Genomic DNA, 21,344 nt, shown 5'->3' with positions numbered 1-21,344 from the left:
CTGCTGATGTGAGAGATGACAAGCCCAACTGGTTATGCCATTCTGGGTCCTGCAGGCTGCATGGTGCTGCCAGGCTTTTAGCTCTGAACTGTTGAAATAAATCAGCCAAGGTGAGAGATGGTCCAATAAAGCACAGGCTGAGCTCAGAAGAGCCCCCAGGTAGGTGCCACATCCAGAATTACTTGCCCTTGTCCCCTTCAAGGTCCTCGCAAGGAGGGAGTTATTGCTGTTATTTGTAGACACAATATGCCCCTCAGATACCCTTGAACTCCTCTGCTGTGCTCTGCCTTGAAAATAAATGTCAGATAACCCACACCCCCCCATTGCCTACCCGGAGCAGAGGTAGACTTACAAGGGACAGACTGCAGAGAGCCAGACAGGGAGAGCACCTCCACAATGAACTTCTGCCCAGGTATTTGCACAACTATATCGTGCCTTCCTCATCCACGACAGCGCTTTCTGCATGGCTCAATCCTGTGCAAAGTGCACATGGGCCAGCTCTTCTCTTCAGGCTTCACTGCAGTGTGAAGGCTTGGTGTGGGCAGAGGTATGGCTTGTGCTGCCCAGGTCCTTGGTGTGACCCGAGAAACCTGCCATCCCATAGGGGTGGTTCAGCAGGGACAGTGAGGATGAAGTGGGTGGGAAGAGTGGAAGAAGCTGTATAAGCAGGAGGCCAGCCTTAGACACAGCTGTCGTCTGGCCTTAGAGTCCAGTAGGATTTCCTCCTCTCTGGCATTGCCAAGCCATTTTTTATCTCCCCCAGCAGCCCTCTGCACCTTACTGGGCATCCCTTTCTTTCACCTCTCTGCTTTCAAGCCCATTTCTCTCTAACCACTGGACTTGTCACAAAGCCATCCTCACTGCAGGTTCTGCTGGCTCCGAGCAGTGCCTGCCCTCTGGCACGCAGGCCAGCGCCATGCAGAGAATTAAGACCCGGGTACTGGTTTTGGCCATCTGCCTTCAGCAATGCTGTTTCCCTTTGGTTGCCCAATAAGTAAAGACCCTGCACCGGTAGCTCCATCACTGGAGGGAACTCAGGTTGCAGCTGAATGTCATGGGAAGGGTTTCTCAGTCATGAAATAACTTCCCAGGACAGCGTGGTTACCTCGAATCTCCTGCTTATCTCCATTTGTTTAGGGGTTCGTGGGGGCGTTCCTTTCCTTCGAGCACAAAATCTGTTTGCTCTTTCCCCTCCTCCCACATATTCGCGATGGGGGAGAGAGCAGACTTGCATCCAGGGATGCAAACCCCTGAGGGCTGAGGGTTGGCGGGATGAAAAGCCGGCTGCCTGCATCCTCCCTGAGATGGATGCTGAGCTGGGGTCAGGGGGTGCCGCTGCACAGAGGTGTAGGCACCTCTGCAGACAATTCAAGCCTATGCATCGGTATGGAAGTGGCTGGAGAATGGGAACTAATTAGTCTATATGGAAATAATGGGAATATTAGCTGAATTAGCTAAGCTGTTATTCAGCTTCACTTTTTCCTTCCTGCTTTCTTTCCCTCCCAAGCCAAAAAAGCTGGTTTACATTCTAATGGCTTTAATTACTTCACGAAAATGTGAGCGGATGGGGAAGCGCTGCCACCAACAACGCTTTAATGGTCGACTGAACGCAATTTGAATTAATTTGGTTGAGATGGCTATTAGCGCTAATACTCCAGGGCCTGTCTCGCTGGTGTTGCTGTAACTTCCCGTGCCCCTGACAGAGCGGAGGCTTCCAGGCGCTTGCTCGGTCGCCCACGTGCAGAGGCACCTCAAGGAGAGTCAGGAATTGCCCTGTCTCCTTATTGTCTCCCTCAGTCCTGACTTTATTTCACTTGGTTATGTGTCCTTATTTTGGAAATGACTTAGAGCTGTCTTTGAGCCTGTACAAGCCATAGAGCCATCCTTCCTGTGCCTCCGTCTCTCATGATTGCACTCTGGCACACAGAAAGGTGTGAAATTTGCCCAAAGTGCATCCCAGCTTGGCTCTGTGTCTGCATGCACATGTCTGTGTGTGTTGGTGTGTCTCCTCTGTTGTCTACCAAGGGGTTGAGCTCCAGCTGCTCTGTGGAGAAAGTAACAGGGTCCCCCTCCTCTGTCTAGTCATCCAGCTCACAACATTTGTGGGGACTTCATCTCTCTAGGATCTCTGTCCCTCTGAAAAACATGCTCTGGAAATGGCCTGAAGGTTTAAAAGCTTCAGGGGTGGGGGCTGGCAGCCCTTTGGACAGCATGGTACTCCCACGCTCAGCATGTACATATGAGCCCCGTCTCTTTAGGAAGCCAAGGGAGAAGCAGCAGCTCTGGCAGCATCGTGGCAGCAGCTCCACACCTGAGGGCTGAAACTAGTTGCTCTTTTCTGTACCATGACATCCCCTTTTCTACAGCCCCAGGATGGACTTAAACCCCAGTACCAGCCACAGCTGCTACAGGCTTTCTCCTGCTGCGTGTCCTGCTGAGGATCAGGCCACGAGTGCCACCTTGCAAGCAAGCCTTGAAGGCAAGTGGCTGCTTGACTGGCACAGCCGTGTTGGCAATAGGTGATGTACAGACCTGAGCAGGTGTGGATTGACCAGGATATTGCAGCTTCTCCTATTAGCACCTCTCAGGGTTGTGTTTGCAGCAGGTCACCTGGATCAGTCACAAGAAGCAGGAGCTGTCACCGGTCCTTTATTTCCTCCCCATTCCTGTCACGTCCCCTCTAGCCCCCCTCTGCTCTCAGGGCTGCTGTGAGAGATGTGGAATGTGTAGACGCTTTAGTCTCTCTTGCCCCTGATTTGCACCCACCTGCCATCACATTTAGCCTGGCTCCTACCACCACTGCAACAGCCAGGGAGAGGGATCTGGCAGGGTGTTAATAAAGAGCCTGAAGGAGAAGGAAATTAAAATAATCTTCTGCTTTGTGTCCTTTCCTCTACCCCCACTGTGCTCCCTCCTCCCTGTCTCACACACAGACCCCGCTTCTCATTGCAAACGCTTTCTCCTGGGATGGATTTTCTTTGATCCATCTGCAACCAAATCCTCCCAAATGCCATCAGCTTCACTGACTTACAAATCTGTCATGCTGGAATGGGCTGAGAAGCCTGCCACTGCTTTGGGTTTCATGTTCCTTTCATGAACTTGGGGTGGAAAGAGCCAGCACTGGGACCATCTGAGCATTTGCTGGAGACTGGTGTTGCATATCCTCCCCTGCATTATCTGAAGTGGTTGTTGTGTGTTTTGCACTGGGCTGGAGTTGGGACCGGCAGTGCTGAGGCTGGAGATGCTGGTGAGACCTGCCCTGATGGGTGCTGAAAGGGGCTGGGGTTACTCCTTTGGGAGTTTCTGCTGGGTAGTTTTGAGGTTGGGGCATTGCCCTGGATGCTCAGTTGCATATTTATCTTCAGGCGATGCTTCCCCAGACTCTTTGGCCACCTGGCCCAGCCTGCCATCTCCATCTGGCTCCACTCTCTTCCCCTGCATCTGCAGTAGCCAGGCCATTAGCAGTGACTCCAGCTGCTCCATAAGCACAGACCTGTCTCACGCAGCAACTGCAGGCTGCTGTCTCCCTCACCTTTTGCCCTGCTCATGAAAATTTGATCTCAGCCCAAGAGTGTTCAACGGAGGCACCTTTCTGCCTTGACACTGCTGTAATGGGAGAGGGCAGCAGTGGTTCTCCTAGCTAGCATGGGCTCCCTTGCCTGAAGAAGTGCCCCAAACTTTCTGTTTGTCTCAGCTCTACCCCCCCATCAGATTAAAGCTGTTGCCTCTGCCTGGCCCTCAGGCTATCCTGGAGCAGCTGGGGAAGGATGGGTGTCCTCGAAGGGGTGCACAGCCCCGTTCAGCTCTAGCAAGGGATGAGCTCCCTGGGGCAAGCTGAATCGATACAGGGTCTTTGCAGCATCGTGGATCAGTGGATTAAAAATCTGATACACCCTAGTGCTGAGGAGGGCAGTAGGTCTATACCAAGATGTTTGGATGCCCCAGTGCTCAGTGTGAGGCACCTTCTTGGACTCCAGCCTAAACCTGAGGCCGGGCAGGTTGCAGGCTGGAGGGGAAGTCAGTCTGGTTCCAGTCCTGCAACTGGACGTGCCGGAATACAAAGAGAACAATCAAACATTAATATTCATCCTTGAGTGCTGGTGATGGGCCGATTACAGTCTGCAAGGAAGATATCAGACTGCTCACGGCAGGGACGGCTTTCTGAGGTACAAAAGAGATTATTGTATATCTAAAATACAGACTTTGAGAAATGTTTTCTTGGCTCCAAGAAGAAAAGCTTCTTTATTTGTGGAGTTAATTTGCATTTACTGTAGCTTGCATTAAAGTTACCCATTTCCTTTCATTCAAGGGACTTCTCTTTTGTTCACATGAAAGCAGGCAGATTAACCATCTGCAATGCACGTGTTCCTCCTGCTAATTGCTTACGGGATGTTCCACTTTCCACTCCCCAGAACAGCTTCCCAAAGACTAAGCCAAAGTCACCACAACTTGCCAACAAGATTACCTAGGAGGGGAGGCTCTGCCACCGCAACGGGAAAATACTGAGTAACACAGGCACAGATGGGCACTGAGGGATGGATCCAGTGCCCAACTCTGCTAATATTCTCTACATAACACTAACAATCCAAGGCTGTACCTGTCAGACATTGCTTCCCTGCTGGCACTGTTAGCATCCTGCAAGGAGATCACAGGGGACGATCAGGTGGCTTTGAAAGGAGCTCGTAACTTCTTGGGTGCATACGCGGCATGTCACGAAGTGTGGCAGTTCCTCCGGCATCCCTGCCTGGCTTGCTAATGAGAACTCCTTTGATTCAGCATCCACCTTTGCCCTTGGCGGTGTGTAGCAGGGCTTTTAATAACATTATCAAGTGGACTCTTGTGCTAGGTGCTGTACATAATAAAAGAGTCTTCTTGCTCTAAAACATTTACAGTCTGTAAAGACTATACAAAAGACGGAGGCTGGAACCCAGGGAAATGAAGACTCAACTCCAGAAAGGTATTTAAATACCTCAGGCACTCACCAATGCTAAGAAACTCCCCCAAGGCCACTGCAAAACTGGCACAGCTCCCAGTCGGGTATCCCATCAACAAAAGGGGCATTTTTTCCTCTTCTGAGCAATGCTTGGGAAAAACCGAGCAAGGAAGTGACTCACCACAGTACCTGCTCTCTGGGAACAGGGCTTTGAGCCTTGCTCCTGGGTCTGAGTGTTCCTCTGGAGATGTCCTGCTCCCCTAAACTGCACCTGTAATTACTGGTAGTTGACATTTTTACAGGCACAAGTTCTTATCTATCTCTCCACCCAGAACACTCAGTCCCTGGGTCTTACAGGGTTTGAGGATGCATGAGGTATAGATGTGTATCATCACTGTGCCCTGCTCCTTGGACAGAGGACTTAAGTGGAGCCAGATGCTTTCTAAAGCCCTTGGTCTGGGAGGGACCCCCCCCAGCTAGCCAGGGGTAAAATTGTCCAGCTGATGTCCCTGCTGCCCATTTTCATCAGGCCTGTACATCTATGTACCAGCTAGCAAACGTCCTTTAGACACCCTTCAGTTGTTCATTTTAGGGGACACCTGTTCACTCTTTCCCCAGGGGCGTTTAGCTTGCAGGGATTCAACACTAAGATTTATGCATGTTTTAGCTAAGTGGTGCCAACTGCCAGTCATTAAAGCAAGTTAAAATAAGAGCAAGTGATGCAGCTAAACAAAGGCTTCCAGAGGAACCAAGGTTTGTAAGCAGTTAGAGGGAACTCTTTTCCTGTCCTCCATTTCAAGTGAAAGTTTGCATATTTTTATGCTTCTAGCACGAAAAATGAGGATTTCTGCCTCTTCCTGCAGGGCTGAAGAGTCACAGCTTCTTAGGCTGAAAGGAAGAAAAGCAGCAATCATGGGGACTAGAGCATCATAGATCCCTCAAACAATCTGGCACCAATTTTCAACATCCAATGTCATTAAATCCTTTGTGAGAAAGGACTGCATCTCTTGTCTGAGAAGCCCAGGATGAAGATTTCATCTAAAGTACCACCTTGCCTTTGCACAAGGGGATTTGTAAAGAACAAAAGCTTCAAATAATCCTCCTCATCTTAATAAAAGGATAAGACAAAGTTACAAGCAGTCTGGAGAAAATCTAGTTAGGCTTCAAATTTGGACAGGCAGCTTAAGCCAGGGAGATTAAACAGTTTGACAGACAGAAGTATTTGTGCCTTCCCGAATTGTTTTGTGGGCAGAGGACAGCAATGTAGCTTCTTAGATGCTCCTGGCATTCCGCTGGGAAGACCCATCCAAATTCCTTGATTTCCTTCCTGCGAGCAAATACTGGTTCAGACCCTTGGCTGGCACAGACTGCCTTTTCCCCTCTGACAGTGGGGGAACCCAGCCAATTCAAACCTGCTGAGCGCCTGGCTCGCTTTCTGAGCTCTAGTGTTGAGGATAAGTGTGCCGGGAGAGTCTTCAGTGAATGAGCCTGTGTGCTCAAGAGAGACCATCTGGTTTTACTGGAAACACTGCAGATTAAAGGTCTCCTAATGGTATTTAATTTAGATTCCATGAGACCTCCAGTGCATAGCTAACAAAGGATCAAAAACGTATTTTTTAAAACATCTCCACTGAGGGCTCGCAAAGCTGCTGAAGCTTAGTGGATGTAAGTGTGTAAACACTGCTCAGCATGCTCCTAAGCACAGGCTTGGTTCATGCATGCACAGCAAAAGCCAGCAAACAGCTCTTAAGCTTTTTGTCTCATCTCAAGGCTTTCCAGAGGGTTATGATGATGAGATGGGTGCTGGAGCTTGGTGCAAGCACTGCAGGCTGCTGGCAGGGTTTGTCTTTTGCCTGGAGCACAGGGACAGTGTAGGCATATTCTTGACTTAATCTCGGTGAATTTAGACCAGACAGAGAAGAAATCTGAATGTGTTTCTAGGGAGGAAACTGGGTACCTCTTTGTGGATGCTTCAGAGTCTTGCAGATCCAGCCTTGGACTGGTGATAAGTGGGTTTGGGATGCATCCTTTGGGAATATTTCTGCTTTTAGAGGTTGTGTCTGTGGGTCTTTGACCCAGCTGGATCTCAGCCACATTCACGAGAAGATTGCAACTGCTTGTTTCACGTGGCATTTACCTGACTTCTCACTGTCTTTCTGAGTGAAGTCCTCACTTCTTCCGTTTGCCGCAATCAGGAAGTCATTGCTGGGATGTCACGCGTGGTGCTGGACCGTCAGGCTGTGTAACTCTGGATTTCGCTATAGCGAAACCTTCTGGCAGGACACTGCCCTGCAGAACATACCTTGCAGAACATATGAGGCTTCACTGCTGTTACTCCACCCCCTGCCAGCAGTAAGATTTCCTGCTGTAGTGGTGCAGTGCTGTACAACCTACGTGGAATCCTCTACCGCAATGGTACCATAAATCCTCATCTCGATGCTCCAGTTATCCGTCTCGGTACACGTCTGACTTCAGAATCCCATCAGACAACTTCACTTAAATTCTACTAGCAACAGAGTCATTAAGTGCAGTCTGGTCACCCGAATTCACTTAATAATTTGACATGGGCATTTTTTCACCTTTTTTATGCCCATATGGGGAGGTGATTATAATCAGGGAAGTGGCTTGGTTCAAATGACATAATTGGTTTTCATATTTATTCCCCCTCACTGATCTCAGTTCAAATGTGCTCAGCTCACAAGTCAAAAAGATGATTTCTTCTAATTATCAGTTCTGCAGAGCTCATCTTGGGCTCTGCAAATCCAGCTGTATCCTTTGTGCCTCTACCGTACTGTCACCAAGAATAAAGTGTTTGCAATCAGGATGCAGCCAGTCATGTTTTGTTGCTAATGTGCAAAGCAGAACAGAAACTCATTTGCCCCTTCGCCCTGCTACTGGCTCTGTTGAGTCAATAGTAGAAAAATGCACGTTTCCAGATGGGGCATGACTGTAGGAGAGAAATGCAGGGGGCTGTGTAGGGGGAACAACTCAAGAAGGATGTTCCAGGCTGCAGGAACAGCAGATGAGGTGAGGCTGACGAAGTCCATAGTGGATGAAATCACTCATGAGTCAGTCTCCCTGCACAAAGGGTGAGTGCAAAGGCCATGTACCCTTGCTTGAAAGCTCCCTGTTCTGTGGGCTGGGGGTTTTACAGCAGGTTCCTGCAGCCTTTGCTGACTCTTGCTGCAGTCAGGAGTTTGGGTCACACAGTTGTATTTATAGGTCTGTGACACAGTCCCAGAGCTGAGGCAATACTTGGATGAACTGACATTCAAGCAATCCTGTCATTGACACCATGGACCTTCATCATTGAAACTGTGATCTCTGCTAATTGAGTTCCTTCTGAATTTTCAGACCTTGCTTTTGTAGGCTAAGACCAAATCTGGCTCTTGATGAGAACCTGGAGTTGGGCTACTCTTGCTATGGGAGTGGAAAGGGACACATGAAGGAAAGAGCTAGGAGAGAGAGCCAGGAGACCATGGCTTTTTCTCCCTGCGGCTGCTAGGAAAAGCCACTTCTTCCCTATGGATGGAGCCAACACGGGCAATCAGTCTGGCTCTATAAAGTGTTGCCCTTGCCAAAGGAAGCAGTGGGCCCACAGCTCTTATGCCGTTCTCATCACTGTGTTGGCTTAGCAGCGACTTAATTTGCTTGTGCACAGAGCTGGCCCTGTTAATGGGTGTGATAGACAGCTCATCAAAGTCCCGGGCTCAAATGGCCCTTTGCTCAGGACCTCTATTTAGTGTGTCCATCTGTTGTGTGGATGACACAGATGGCAAAAGCCATATTTCGGCAAGACCTCTGCACATCTCATTGCCTGGCAGCCTGGGGGGTGAGCTGATGGCAGGGCAAAGGGGAAAAGCACTGAAGTGCTGGAAGGCTTTGTGGGCAGGCGGAGAAAAGGGATTGAGGATCAAGCAGCTGGGGGCTGAAGGCAGATCATTCGATGAGTCATACATTTTTAACAAAGTGGCTTCTACCTGGAACAGGCAGCGGAGGAGTATAGTGCCTTCTCCATCTCCCAGCACTTTCTGACCCAGGCTGCAGGTCCTGCTACAGAACAAGCCCTGTCAGATATAAGTGGGCTCAGCACAGAGCAGCCGGCTAAAATCCTATGGGCTGTGATACCCAGGGGTGCAGAGCTCCAGCATCCCATCTCCTGAGCCAGTCATCTCTGAATTTCCCCAAGCAAATCCACTGTGGTTTCAGACATTTGGTCACCGCTTCTGCCCTCTCCCTGTGCCATCTGATAGTTGTGGTTTTGCTTTCTGACACGGCTCCAACATCACAGGGGATGTTGGGGTGTCGTATGAGCGGGGTGTGGAGGAGATGCTCTGGGGACTCTTCTGCATCACGTGGCTGCCCTGGGGCTGTGATTGCCAGGAATGTGGCTTGAAGATCCTTTTCTTCCCTTCCAGTCTTGTGTGCCTAATTCCTCTGAAATAAACCCAAAAGGGCAGTCAGACATTTCCATAATAAGGAGCATTCTGAATAAGCAGTTTCTGTCTCTGCCTCATCTGCAGGCTTTTCTTAAGGCAGCAGGTAGTTACTTTTGAAACTAAGAACAAACACCCAAAGAAACCAAACTGAATTTATTTCCTTTAAAATGTTGTAGAAAATTTTGATTATGATGGTGAGCTTGTCATGCTCTGTATTTCTTTCAGTGCTTCTACTTGGAGGGAATGGGTAAATTCTACCTACACTTAAAGCATGGACAATTTTATACACTTATACATATATACATATACATATATATATTTAAACTTTCCTGATCTTGCCTACAGCCCTTTTGGAGAAAGCTTATGTTAGTCTTGCAGATGTGGAATGGGATTACACCACTAAGCTTGGTGCATGATGCTGTAGTTCTGCACTTGAAATAAAGATAAGGAGAACAATTCCCCCAGCTCTATTAATAATTTTCCCAGCAGGAAGAATAATATTCATCCTCCCCTCCAGATTGGTCAGTTTCTGCAGTGTTATAAAATATCAGTCACACATCAAAAATCCAAAAATCCCCCCAAGATGAAGGACTGCTTTTCTCCGAGTTGAAACAAAAAGGATTAACACAGAATACAAATGCAAAGCTGATAGATAATGACATTTCTTTCTAAAGCTCCCATTATTTTCAGATTTCCAATCACCTGACGGACAAGTTCACCCCAAGTTAGAGGAGCAGGTGATCCCTTTTGTTTACCCCTTTGGCATGATGAAGGAGATCTGTAAAAGCTTTTCCCATTTCTCTGAGTTTGAGACCGACAAAGCAGACAGTCACAGTGAGTTCAGAGCAGACATTAGCAAGAGTTTTCAAATGTCTTGTTTCTGAGGATTTGGCTTATTTTGCTATTTAGTGAATCCATGTCCATGCATCCGTCCATCCGCATTGAACCCGGCAGTTATCTATGCACCGATGTACAAACACTGTTTGCACAAACACAGCAGCCCACCCATCCACCCTCATATTTATCTCTATACCTTTCTGGTGTTGCATTGGGTGGGTTTGGTGTACACAAGCCCTGGCACTCAGGCGTGCCCACCACCATAACCCCTACAAAAAAGCACACCTTTGACCCATCCTAGGCCTGAATCATGTCATCAGGTGCTGAGTGAGCAACTGCTGTGCGGTGATTGGAGCTGGTCCTTTGGCCCAGGCAGTAGATAGTTGTGCTATCCCCCGCCGAGCTGGTACACAGCTCGGACTGCAATGAAGCTCTTGTTAAATGCACATTAACCAGAAGCCTTTTAAAGTCTATTTTTTCCCTCGTTTTTTCTTATCACTTCTCCTTGCAGTACTTCAGGCTCTGCAACTCAGGCTCAGTTGTTGCCAAAGGGACCCAAGAAAATATGTGTAGGATTTGGTACTTCCACATGGTTCTTTCTAGGAGAACCGGGGCAGGAAGCTGAGCTTGTCCAACCCTGCAGTGACATATGGACACAGCCCCTCTGGGGAATCTGTGTCATGCCTGCCCCATCCTTGCAGGGGAACAAGAGTCACTCGGGCTACAAAACCCAGACAGTAGGTGTGCAGGGGTTGGTAATGCAACGGGAGCTCCCAGAGCGGGACCTTGTGGTGCTTGTCAAGAAAAAACATCTTTTTTTCAGCAAATTTTACGCTGCTCCTCCCAAGGTTGCCTTTCTGATAAAGCAAACACAAAAGGGTTACCTTGGATTGTACCTAACAGCCTCTGAACAGGCTACCGCGTCCCAACATGGCAGGAGATATCACACTGTGAATGAAAGAAGCACCCTGGGATTTTCACATCGAGGCGTGTGGTTACGAGCCAGCTCCCAGCAGAGTGTTTGGGAGCGCAGGGGCAGCAGGCAGGCAGGGCATGGCAGAGCTGGGAGCTGCTGCCCTGCATTTACCCTCTACCCCTGCACATCTCGCATGTCCTGCTCCCACCTCATCTTGCCACTGCTCTTGTCTCCCAGGCCAGCTTGGTGGGAGGCAGACAGGCACCTCGCTGCTCCCTCCCCTGGATGGGGAATGATGCTGTCCTCATTCCCACAGGCTCTTGTGTGGGAGGAAGAAGTAGGCTGGGAGGCAGGGGATGGGGGAAGGTGACAGCATGCAAGAGAGGAGAAAGATGCTGGGACAGCTGATTTATGGCTTGCAGCCGAGAAGGAGGGATGGGAATCTACACCCATTCAGAGGCACCAGCCCAGGAGGAAAGGTACTGAGTAAGCATCCCTCCCCTGCAGAAAGTGCCAGGGGAGGCTTTTGCAGTTGCCCATTAGAGAGAGCTCTCCGCTGTGTCACTACCATAGTATCACCCCTGCAAAGCCGCCCTTCTCCTTCTCGAGGGCTTAGAGATCTCCCAGGGCAGCCCCAACCTTGCATGATCAAGGCTTGGCTCCATCATCTGCATCTGGGCCCTCAGTCCTGCCCCTGCTAATGCGCAGCAGCAGGCAGCTCTTACCAGTGACACAAGCTGGGAAGGCTCTGCAGGATAAAACACCGGATTTTTTCCTTCTACGAGTAGCAGCAGCTCAAGCTGCCCAGGCTCTCCTGGCAGCTTCCCTGGGAGCAAGCATGCCAAGAGGACCCTCTGAAGAGCAAGCCTCCATTTTCCATGGGTGCTCATCTTTGGTGCTTTGCCACACGGCAGAAAGGAGAGTCACAGTCCTCAGGGCAATGGAAAGCCCAACTCGTGGCCAGGCTTATCTGAGGGGCCTGGTGGTGTGGTTGGACATGCTGGCTGCAAACTGCTCCGTGTCCTTGTCGAGGTCGCCCCACGTCCATCCCAGCTGTGACAGCGATGGATGTGCAAAGCCTCCTGCCTGTCCTCAGTACCGAGACAGGAGTGGGACCCTGGAGAGCCCCCACTGGCTGGTGTGCACCTCTGTAGCCCTCAGCCTCCCAGGCCAATTAAAATCTTCTTTAAGTGATGTGTCTCATCTCCAGACCCCTCTGGGGAGCTTGCACACCTCATTAGTGTAATTGGGAGATGTTTCCGCTGTGGCAGAGCCCACCCAGCCACTCAACTACCATGACTATTTTGGGACACAGTCCCGTAACTTGAGACACGGCAGGGTGAAGGGGCCCATCAGCTCTGACATCTCACGGGGACCTTCTGTAATCACTCCTTGCAGAGTTCAGCAAACAATGTAACAGCACTTTTTTAATAGCATCTGTTGTTTCTGTGATGCCTGTGTTGAAACACTACTGCCCCTGGAGCTCCACTCACTTCGTAAATGCTTGCCACAGTGTCTAGGTACCCACTGGTTGTCTACAGCTTTGAAAACCTCCCAATTTATCCTCAGGGACCAGCAGGTAATTATCCAACCCCCATGTCACAGATGGGCAAACTGAGGCAGAAGGCTGTGAATTAGAGCATGAATAGTGTGGTCTCCTCTCTGCCCCTGGAAGGGTGTGGGGTGAGCAAAAGCAGAGGTGAGGAGTTACCCCTCAAAAAAAAAAAACCCTTCAAAGCTGTTTCCAGAGAGCCAGAGGCAGGGAGCAGCAGTTTCATGGTCTGGATTTCCTAAGGTGTCCTTTCATCCTCAGACAGTCTGGATATGGCTGGCCAGCTTCTACAGGACTCACTGCCCCATCAGCTACTGTGTGGGGCAAGAGGCTTCTTGCTCACAGTGGGGGCAAAACTGGTTTAAATGGGGCTGGTGCTGGAGGGAAGAGCCGGGGGAGGCAGGGGGTGAGGTGGGAGGTTAGCGAAGCAGCCTGTGCTATGCGCTTTTCTCTCATGGGCAGGGAATTAAACAGACCGAACACAGATGTTATCCTGAATGATAGTTTGCATATGAGCCTGAAATAAATGAGACAGCAGCCTGGGGAGGAGGTGTGAGACCAATGCTGTGAAGTGAGGAGGGGGCAGGTGTACCAGCTCCTGCCCTTTACCCTGACACATGGCAGCGCTGGGGAAACCGAGCCCCGATTTCCAGAGAGATGCTGTGCTCCTGGGAACTGGTGTCCTGTACGCTGCTTCACCAACACAGATGCAGGTAGCACCATTGCCAGCCCCCTCCCAGCTGATTTCCAGTGAACCAAATCAAACACCCGCTTAAGGAGAAGCAGCAGCACTAAAAGGCCACGTGCTCAGCATGGCAGTAAGTCCTCCCTGGTTTCCACCTTGGTGGAGCAGCTGTAACCGTACAACATTACCATTTTCCTGCATTTTTTTCTGCCTGCAAGGACCAGGTCTGCTGCCTAATGCTATAGACACAGACTAGGATAAAGTAAATTCAGTGACAATGTAAGGACAGAAGGTTTTGATAGAACCTGGCTCAATGAAAAACGAATTTGCATGGCATTTAAGAGGTCTTCTGCCTCCTCTAAGTACTGGCTCCAAACTGATATAGAGCAGGACTTGTATGGCAGGATTCTCCTCTTCCTGTCTTAAAAGTATTATGAAAGATTAGTGCCTGCTGTCATCATGGTTTGCAGGCATGTTATTGTTATTAATTATGGTTATTACTGTAGCGCAGATCTATGCAGCATCTGGCCGACAGGCTGCCTGCAGAACCAGGGCTGCCAGCCGCAGAGAGGCAGCTCCTGCTGTCTGGCCAGGTTGGTAGCCAAAAAACTGGCAGCTGCCCGAGCAGCACGAGCTTACCCGCGCCGTGGCCAGCTGGCTCGGCAGCGAGCACGCGGTGCCAGCGAGCCCGGCGGCAAGTGGTAGCTCCGCTGCCTGCTGCCTGCCGGTAAAGGTGGGAGACTAGAAAGCGCAGGGAAGGGAGCAACCCGTTTGGAGGAGAGCTGCCACGCTGGGGTGTCGGGCAAAACTGGGCATAAAATAGGAAAGGGTTTTCGCGAGTGTTTTCGAGCAATGGGTTTAGCTCTGGAAGTTTGGGAGAGACCTGCCCTTTCATCAGCCTGGAATGCTTGGGAACACTGGAGGGCTTTTATGTGGCATTTTTGGAGGTGGGGGAGGACTTTGGTATTTTTAGAGGCTCTCCTTCATCTCTCCTCTGTCATCTCTTTGCTTTCTCTGTTTGAAGGAAAGTGGAGAGAGGAAAGGGAAAAAGGAAACACTCCAAATTGAAACAGGAGGGCTTCAAGCTTTGCTGGAAAGCAAAGGAGAAGAAACCTCCCCTGGTGGCCCTTCCCTGGGGGAAGAATGAAAGGAAATGTGGTGAAATCAAAGTATTTGTGGAAATGTAAATTCCTAGTAAATACGACGGGGGAAGGAGACTGTGAATATTTAAGTAATTCTGCTTAGTTGTATCAACGGCAGCTCAACCCTGGCGGGGGGGCTGCCACCTCTCTGAGCCCTGTGACATGGGACCCCCGAATGCCCCATGGCAAGCGATTCATCCCAGGGAACTAATCAGAGTTGCCGCAGAGAGATGCTCCCCGCTCCATGGGAGTTTCTATTTTTGCCGTGACTTACAGTCATCGCTGCTCTAATGGGAATGGCCGGGTGTTAATGAGCATCCCCGGATGGGATGTCTTGGCTCACTGCGCTTGACAGCAGGATGCACGAGCCCCAGCCAGCCTTGTCACCCCCAGAGGTGGCTGATGGGCCTCAGAGGGACCTTGCGTGTGACTTGGACAGGAGAATTAACAAAGACATTCACTTCATCCAGAAGGAGAGAAGATTATTTGCTGAGGAGCAAAGAGCAGCCCATGATGCTACTTGTCATTTGTAGAAGAGTCTGTTCAGATCTGCGCCTGAAATCTGGGGTCCTTGGTTTGAGGGCTGAGCACATACAATGCTTTTGGCAGCACGTAACTCTACCAGGTGATTGCTCGGTTAGTGGCTTGTTTGTATTACACAGTAGCTGGAAAAACTTTCTGGGAGGACCTCTTGGTAGTGAGCATAACAGGTCTACATGCTTGGGGGGCAGTCCTGTCCCAGACACCCAGAGTTGGGGGGTAGGCACCTGAAGAAGCCCGAAGGGTGAGCAGGCTGTGCCCTGAGGCCGATGCATCAGCAGCTATGTACTGGCATGGACACAGAGCCTGCAAGACTCAGGGCTCACCCTCAGTTGTTTCCCCAAGGTGATTCCCAGCCATTTCAGGGATATCTGTTGCTGCTTAAACCCAGAGCAGGTGAAGCCCTTGGTTTGATGTTATATCTCTGTGCCCAGAGATGCCCTTCCCATCAAGTCTTTGGGCAGGAAAATGAGAGAAGGTTGAGCCATGGCATAAAAAATTAGGACAGAGCCTTTGAACCATTTATTTTAAGCATCCTGATGACTTTCTTCCCTAGGTCCTGGCCCTGCTATGACCGTGGGAGTTTGGAGCATGGGCAGAGCTCTGGTCTGGCAGAGAAGCATGGTTCAAGCGCTGGGAAGTGCTGCCCAGTCCCAGGAGGTGCCCAAGGTGCTCCATGAGACTTCTCCTCTTGGCAGCCGGCACACGAGCTCCTCGCTGGACTGGGAACACTGGTCCCACATGCCCTCCGAAGACAGGGATGGGCAGTTGTGACCGGGGAGGAAAAAGTAATTAGGAGCTCCTCAAATTTGCCAAATTGTTGTGAAGCTGGTAGATAGGGGAGGCAGGAGAGAGCAGACTGTGTGGCTGAGTTCTCAGCAGTGTGGAAATGCGGCTGCAGTTCAAGAGTCTATTAAGGAGCCGAGACATACACAGACTTTATTAGCCACATGTCAGAAAGCACTTTCTACAGTAAATCCTACTTAATAGCCATATGCTAGGAGAGAATTAAATGCTTTTTAGCTCTCAGACAGTTATGTAAACTTGAGAGAGGAGAAAAAAAAAAAAGATAACAAATATCAGCAGAGGAGCCTTCAGTACATACCAGTTATTAATGTATTTATCTAGGCCATTTATTTATTGAAGATATATTTTTTTTTCTGGGACAGGCCTATTAAGTCTGACAGCTTAATCAACACCCAATGGGAAAAATGCCATTTTATAAAGTAGTTAAACTCCCATTGATTTTGATATAAGCTCCATTTTTTATTTTGTATTTTTTCCCTGGCCATCACAGTCTGTTTGACAGACTCGTTAACAAGATATTAAACTGCCCCACTCTTTTTTTGAGGACAATAAATTACTATGGAGAAAGATGCTGTTGTCTTAACAGATGCCTTTCACAGTGTAAACATCCCTTGACTGATAAGCAGGGAGGGAAGCAGCGTGCAAACTAGCCTTTTCATGCTAAATAAATAACAGGACTGGAAAACTGGCACTGAAATCAATGCTGCTTTGCTCTGCGAAGAATGCTGTACTGGAAGACAGGATGGTTTAGGAGATGGATAATGGGATACAGAGTTTTTTGCTTGGTTGTGGTTTGCCATGTTAATCCATCCTGACTGTGGGGGAGAGGAGCTTTGCGGCTGCCTGGGAGACTCACGCAGGGATGTGGCTGATGAGGGCTGGGGTATGGGGCTGAATGGCCCCATCTTGCTCTGGCATGGATGTTGGTCAGAGCAGGTCCTTCCTCCGGCAGGTCCCTTCATCCTGGTGACGGGCACAGCATGGCTTGCAGCAGGAGCTGGCTGACCTGCAGCTCAGAGGGGTGTAGGAGCTAGTCCGAGGTGACATCGGGTTGGTGGCCCATATGATGCCACATCATTTGGCACAGGGGAACCCCTGCCAGCCACAGCACCATCTGGATGCAGGCATTTGCAAGGGTGTGCAGGATGACGTGATGGCAGTACTCTGCTAGCAGGTTGGTGAGAAACCCACCCCTCTGCACGGAGGAGGAGGATAGGGGCTGCAGAGTTCGTTAGCAAGGGCCAGATGCCAGCACTGAGCAGGACTTTCTGGACATCCTCTCCAGGAAGGATGGGGAGGACAGACCCACAGGTGTCTCTGCATGGGTTCCAGCTTCACCTGGGCAGGGAGACTGGGAAATGGCCAAGCACTTGGAACTGCAGGCAGTGGCTCAGCATCGTCTGGCTCATTTCGACTCCTCTCTGAGGTCTCTCCATGATAGGCATTTTAGGTTGGGTTCCTCCTTTGACAGTAGCAGCTCCACCCAACATGGTGTTATGAGACATCATTCCCCAGGATGGCAGCACCTTCTCTGCCAAGGAATAAACAGATGCCTGCAGTCAGTCACACCAGCATGAGTTATCTCTCAGGGGCTGGGGCTTGGCCAAGCCACCTGCAAGTCACTGTTCAAGGCTCCCAGTGCACCCTCATCTTTACACTGACTGCTGCTGGGCTGTATTGGTGACTCTTCCTTTGCATCCACAAATAAAGGGGCTGAGTTTTTGTTTTAAAGCTGAGATTCTGCCAGACAAGACAGCAGCCCTGAGAGGGGTGGTTCTGGGTCTGGCTGCAGGGCATGGGCAAGTTGCTCAGGGCAGCTTCATCCCTGGCCTAAAAAGATGGTCCTGGCTGCTGTCATGCCCACAGTGTTTGATGCTGGGGTAGCAGTGGAACATCACAGTTCCTGCTGTCTCTCAGTGCCTGCTACTGCCACAGTCTCAGGGAGAGATGCTGGCCATGCTCAAAGCCCTGGTGACCATCACACTGGGGCAGCGAGGAAGAAATGACAGAGTCAAGATTTTGTGTGTTTAACCTTAATGCTGGTATTTGACCCTGCTCAGGGTCCTTCTTATAACCACCACATCCAGGTCTTTTCCTGTGGGTGCTTTCCCAACACCCCTACTAACAGCTGCATTGAGTCAAAAAGTCCTTGGCTTTCCTGGCATCCCCTTTCTCCCCCCACGCCTCCCCCAAACCAGCCCTCCCCATCCAATGGGTTCCTAGCTCAGAGCACTGCATTAATGCTCCATTTTATTACATGCTCTTAATGACGCATCTGCAGATACTTCCCCTCTCTAACAGCAAATTCTTGCTGGGATGGAAATTTTAAAATGAGAGTCAGATTGTTTCCACATCACAGGGCACAGCCAGGCTTTAAATACAACAAAATTCCTGAAATCCGTTATCCTGTCACCTAAGCATTTAAATAATTAACTACAGAAACATCCCACAGGCCTGGCTAGGAAGGCGAGAGTGTTTGCATTCTAATTGATCACTAAATGCAAAGCAAACAGCTCACGGATCTGTCAATAATTACTTTAGAAGAGACAGCCATGGTCACTAAAATGAACTTAATCTACTCAAAGACTCAGGAGCACTTACAGGTGTAAGCACCAGCTCTGGCTGTTCACTCTAATGACTTTATTATTCCAATGTCATTAGTCCTGTTCCTCTCTAAGTTTTGCTAATGGGCACGCACATAACCAGCCTTTGCTACTGAATCATTCTCCCACTCCTTTATTTATTCCTTTCACTCTGTGGGGGCTGCAATTGCTTTCTATATCTATGCACATACGCATATGGATCTTTTCCTTTTTTTTTTCCTTTTTTTTTTTTTAATTAGAACTGGAAGGACAATTTTCTGGCTGAAGGTGGCAATCAGAGGGGAGCACGGTTCATTTCCGAGGGGCCCCCACCTCCAGATCCCCAGCACATGCTGTGCATCCCGGGCTCCCTTACGTAAAGCCACATCAGAGCGAGGAAATGAGCCCGGCTGCTGTTTAACTGTTGGGATGCTATCGCAGCTCTTCTCTAGGAGCCTGGGATGCTGAAACAAAGCCGGGGTATCCTTTGGGTGTGTCGCTTCCCTAATCCATCACGCCCTGGCTCCTGGTCCCTCCCTGCAGCTCTCTCCAGGAGCTTGGCTGAACCAGCCCCAAGCATACTTGCTCCCTCTGCCCAGCCTCTCTCCACTGTACCCCTCCTTCCCTGCCGCCCCAAAGCCCCCGCACCATCTTGGCTTCATAATGCTGCCCTGCCTGTACCGAAAACCTTGGGTTTGTTTGGGGGAGGCAGCTGCCTCCACTCGGCTCCCCCCGGCTCCCCCCACGGAGCCTGCCGCTGCGTCGGAGGCTTGGTGGAGCCTCCGCTAATGAGGACTGGTGCAGGGGACTCTGAAGCTCCCTTAGTAAAAATCTCCCTGGGACTGACCCAAATGCATCTCAGAACTCCAGGGGCGGTTGTTTTTCAGGATTTTCAATGAAATGACATGTCAGCAGCCGCATTCTCACCGGTCCCAGGTGGGAGATGGCTACAGGGGGCAGTGACTGCAGGGAGACAGATAATTTTGTGCTTTCCAGATCGTCCTTGAGTAAAAGGAGGGTGGAGGTGAATAAAAGGAGGTCTTGGAGGACAGGGAGCTTTACAGACTCACTGAACTCTTCTGGGCACCAGTAATGCCCCTCTCTGTCCACCCCACAGCTGCATTTGAAGCAGCACTGATTAAACCTTATTTCACACGCCGTCACTGTCATTAAGAACACGAAGCCCAGCCCTGCTTCTCTTCAGAGACCACTTCCATCCCGTCCTTCCCTTTCCTGGGGCGAGCCAGGCTGGTCTGCTATCACAGTCTCCCCGTTAGCTGACACACCACCAGACTGTCCCTGTCTTCAGCGATGACCCTTAGGAAAGCTCTTTTGGAGAAGTTTGGCTTAGGAAGCATCAATCACTCCCCATCACAACATATGTTTGCACCGGAAAGCTTCCCCAACCCTGGCTCTCTGCAAACTGCCACCCTTCAGAAGGGTAAGTGCAAATATATGCTGCTGCAGGTCCCAAGCAGTGAGTTTCCAGAGGAGAAGTTCTGCCTCCGGCACACAAACACCCCAGAGCAGACACAAACCAAAGGTGCAGGAGACGGCGGTGACAGCCTGGGACAGGGCAGAGCCACAGGACACCACCGCACAGTGGTTTGCACACTCTGGAGCAGCAGGTGGCCCTGGCGATGCCCAGGGTTGGGCTTTGGTGTTCTCCTCTGCCTTGGGCTTTCTGCGGGACTCGAGGAAAGGCACCATGGCTTGAGGAATTATAAATTGCCACAGATTTAGCCAGAAAGGGCCTTAGAGGATCTGGGACATCATCTTCCTGAGCTTCTTAGCAGGGTAGCATGGATGGGAGGGCATCCCCTCTCTCTCTCTTTGGGTATATCCCAGGGTGAGGTGTACAGGGACCCCCTTGCTGCTTCCAGCCCAGGTTTCTCTGCACCCTGTGGCCAGGTAGACGTGTCCCCTTTCCTTCTTGTCTGCTGGGACAGGGGCTTTTTCAAAGAGCCACCGCTGCATTTATGCACCTCATAAGACCCCAGGCCATGCAGGGCAAAGAAGGGAAGTCTGTTGCATGATCCCTTACAAAAGCGTTAGTATTTCTTCATTCAGCAATGGGCCAAAACTGTGTGCGCTTTCAAATCAAACCCCTTGTCTAGTCCAGACTCTAGCAGGACAGAGGCCCAGACTCACCCTTTTCAAAGCCAGTCAGCTAAAAGATGGGCAGAAAGTTTCCCTGCAGGCATCCCAGCATTGCCTGGAGGTGGTGGTGATGTTTCTTTGAAGCATTTGATGTCACCTAGCTCTGGGTGCAGGACACGCGTAGCAGCCAGCTCTGACTCTGACATCCCCAGCCCTCCTGAGGATGAAGCAGTGATGGGGATTGTTGCTTTTAACCCGAAGCACAGAGCTTCGCACGGGGAGTGTGAAAAAGTGCCTCGTAGATGGATTATTTGCCTTGGCATTAAGCTTGAATAAACAGGCAGAGGACACTGGGTGAGACATGGAGGGCACTGAGCACAGAAACATGCTAATGAATGTAGCATCCTTGAGTATGCGAAGGAAGGGAAAGCAGACAGCGCTGTCTGTGTGGGAGGCCTCAGCACTGACAATACACTAATCAGTACAGCTTCTGCCTCAGCCCTGCTATTGCTCATGCATTAGTTGAGCTGTTATTGTAAAGCTTTCCCTTAGCCCACCCTTTAGGTGGTTCTGGCTCACAATGAAAAGCAACCTTTGGTCTTCTCCAGAGCATCCTACTTACAAGATTGCCTGTGACCAACGAGGGGCTGGGGACCCCCGTACTGCTCCCATATCCACCGGCTACTTCCTACACCCCGCTCTCTAAAGTGCAGCCTGATGGACCCAGTCTCTTTTATCCAAGTCGTGAGGTGCAAATATTTATTCAGCCACCCTGCTCAGGGCATCTTGCTTTGTGAGAGAGAGAAGTAAT

This window comes from Haliaeetus albicilla, chromosome 9, assembly GCF_947461875.1.
Source record: "Haliaeetus albicilla chromosome 9, bHalAlb1.1, whole genome shotgun sequence".
Classification (NCBI taxonomy): Eukaryota; Metazoa; Chordata; class Aves; order Accipitriformes; family Accipitridae; genus Haliaeetus; species Haliaeetus albicilla.
The sequence above is the reverse complement of the archived record's forward strand: the minus strand, read 5'-3'. Positions refer to the sequence as shown.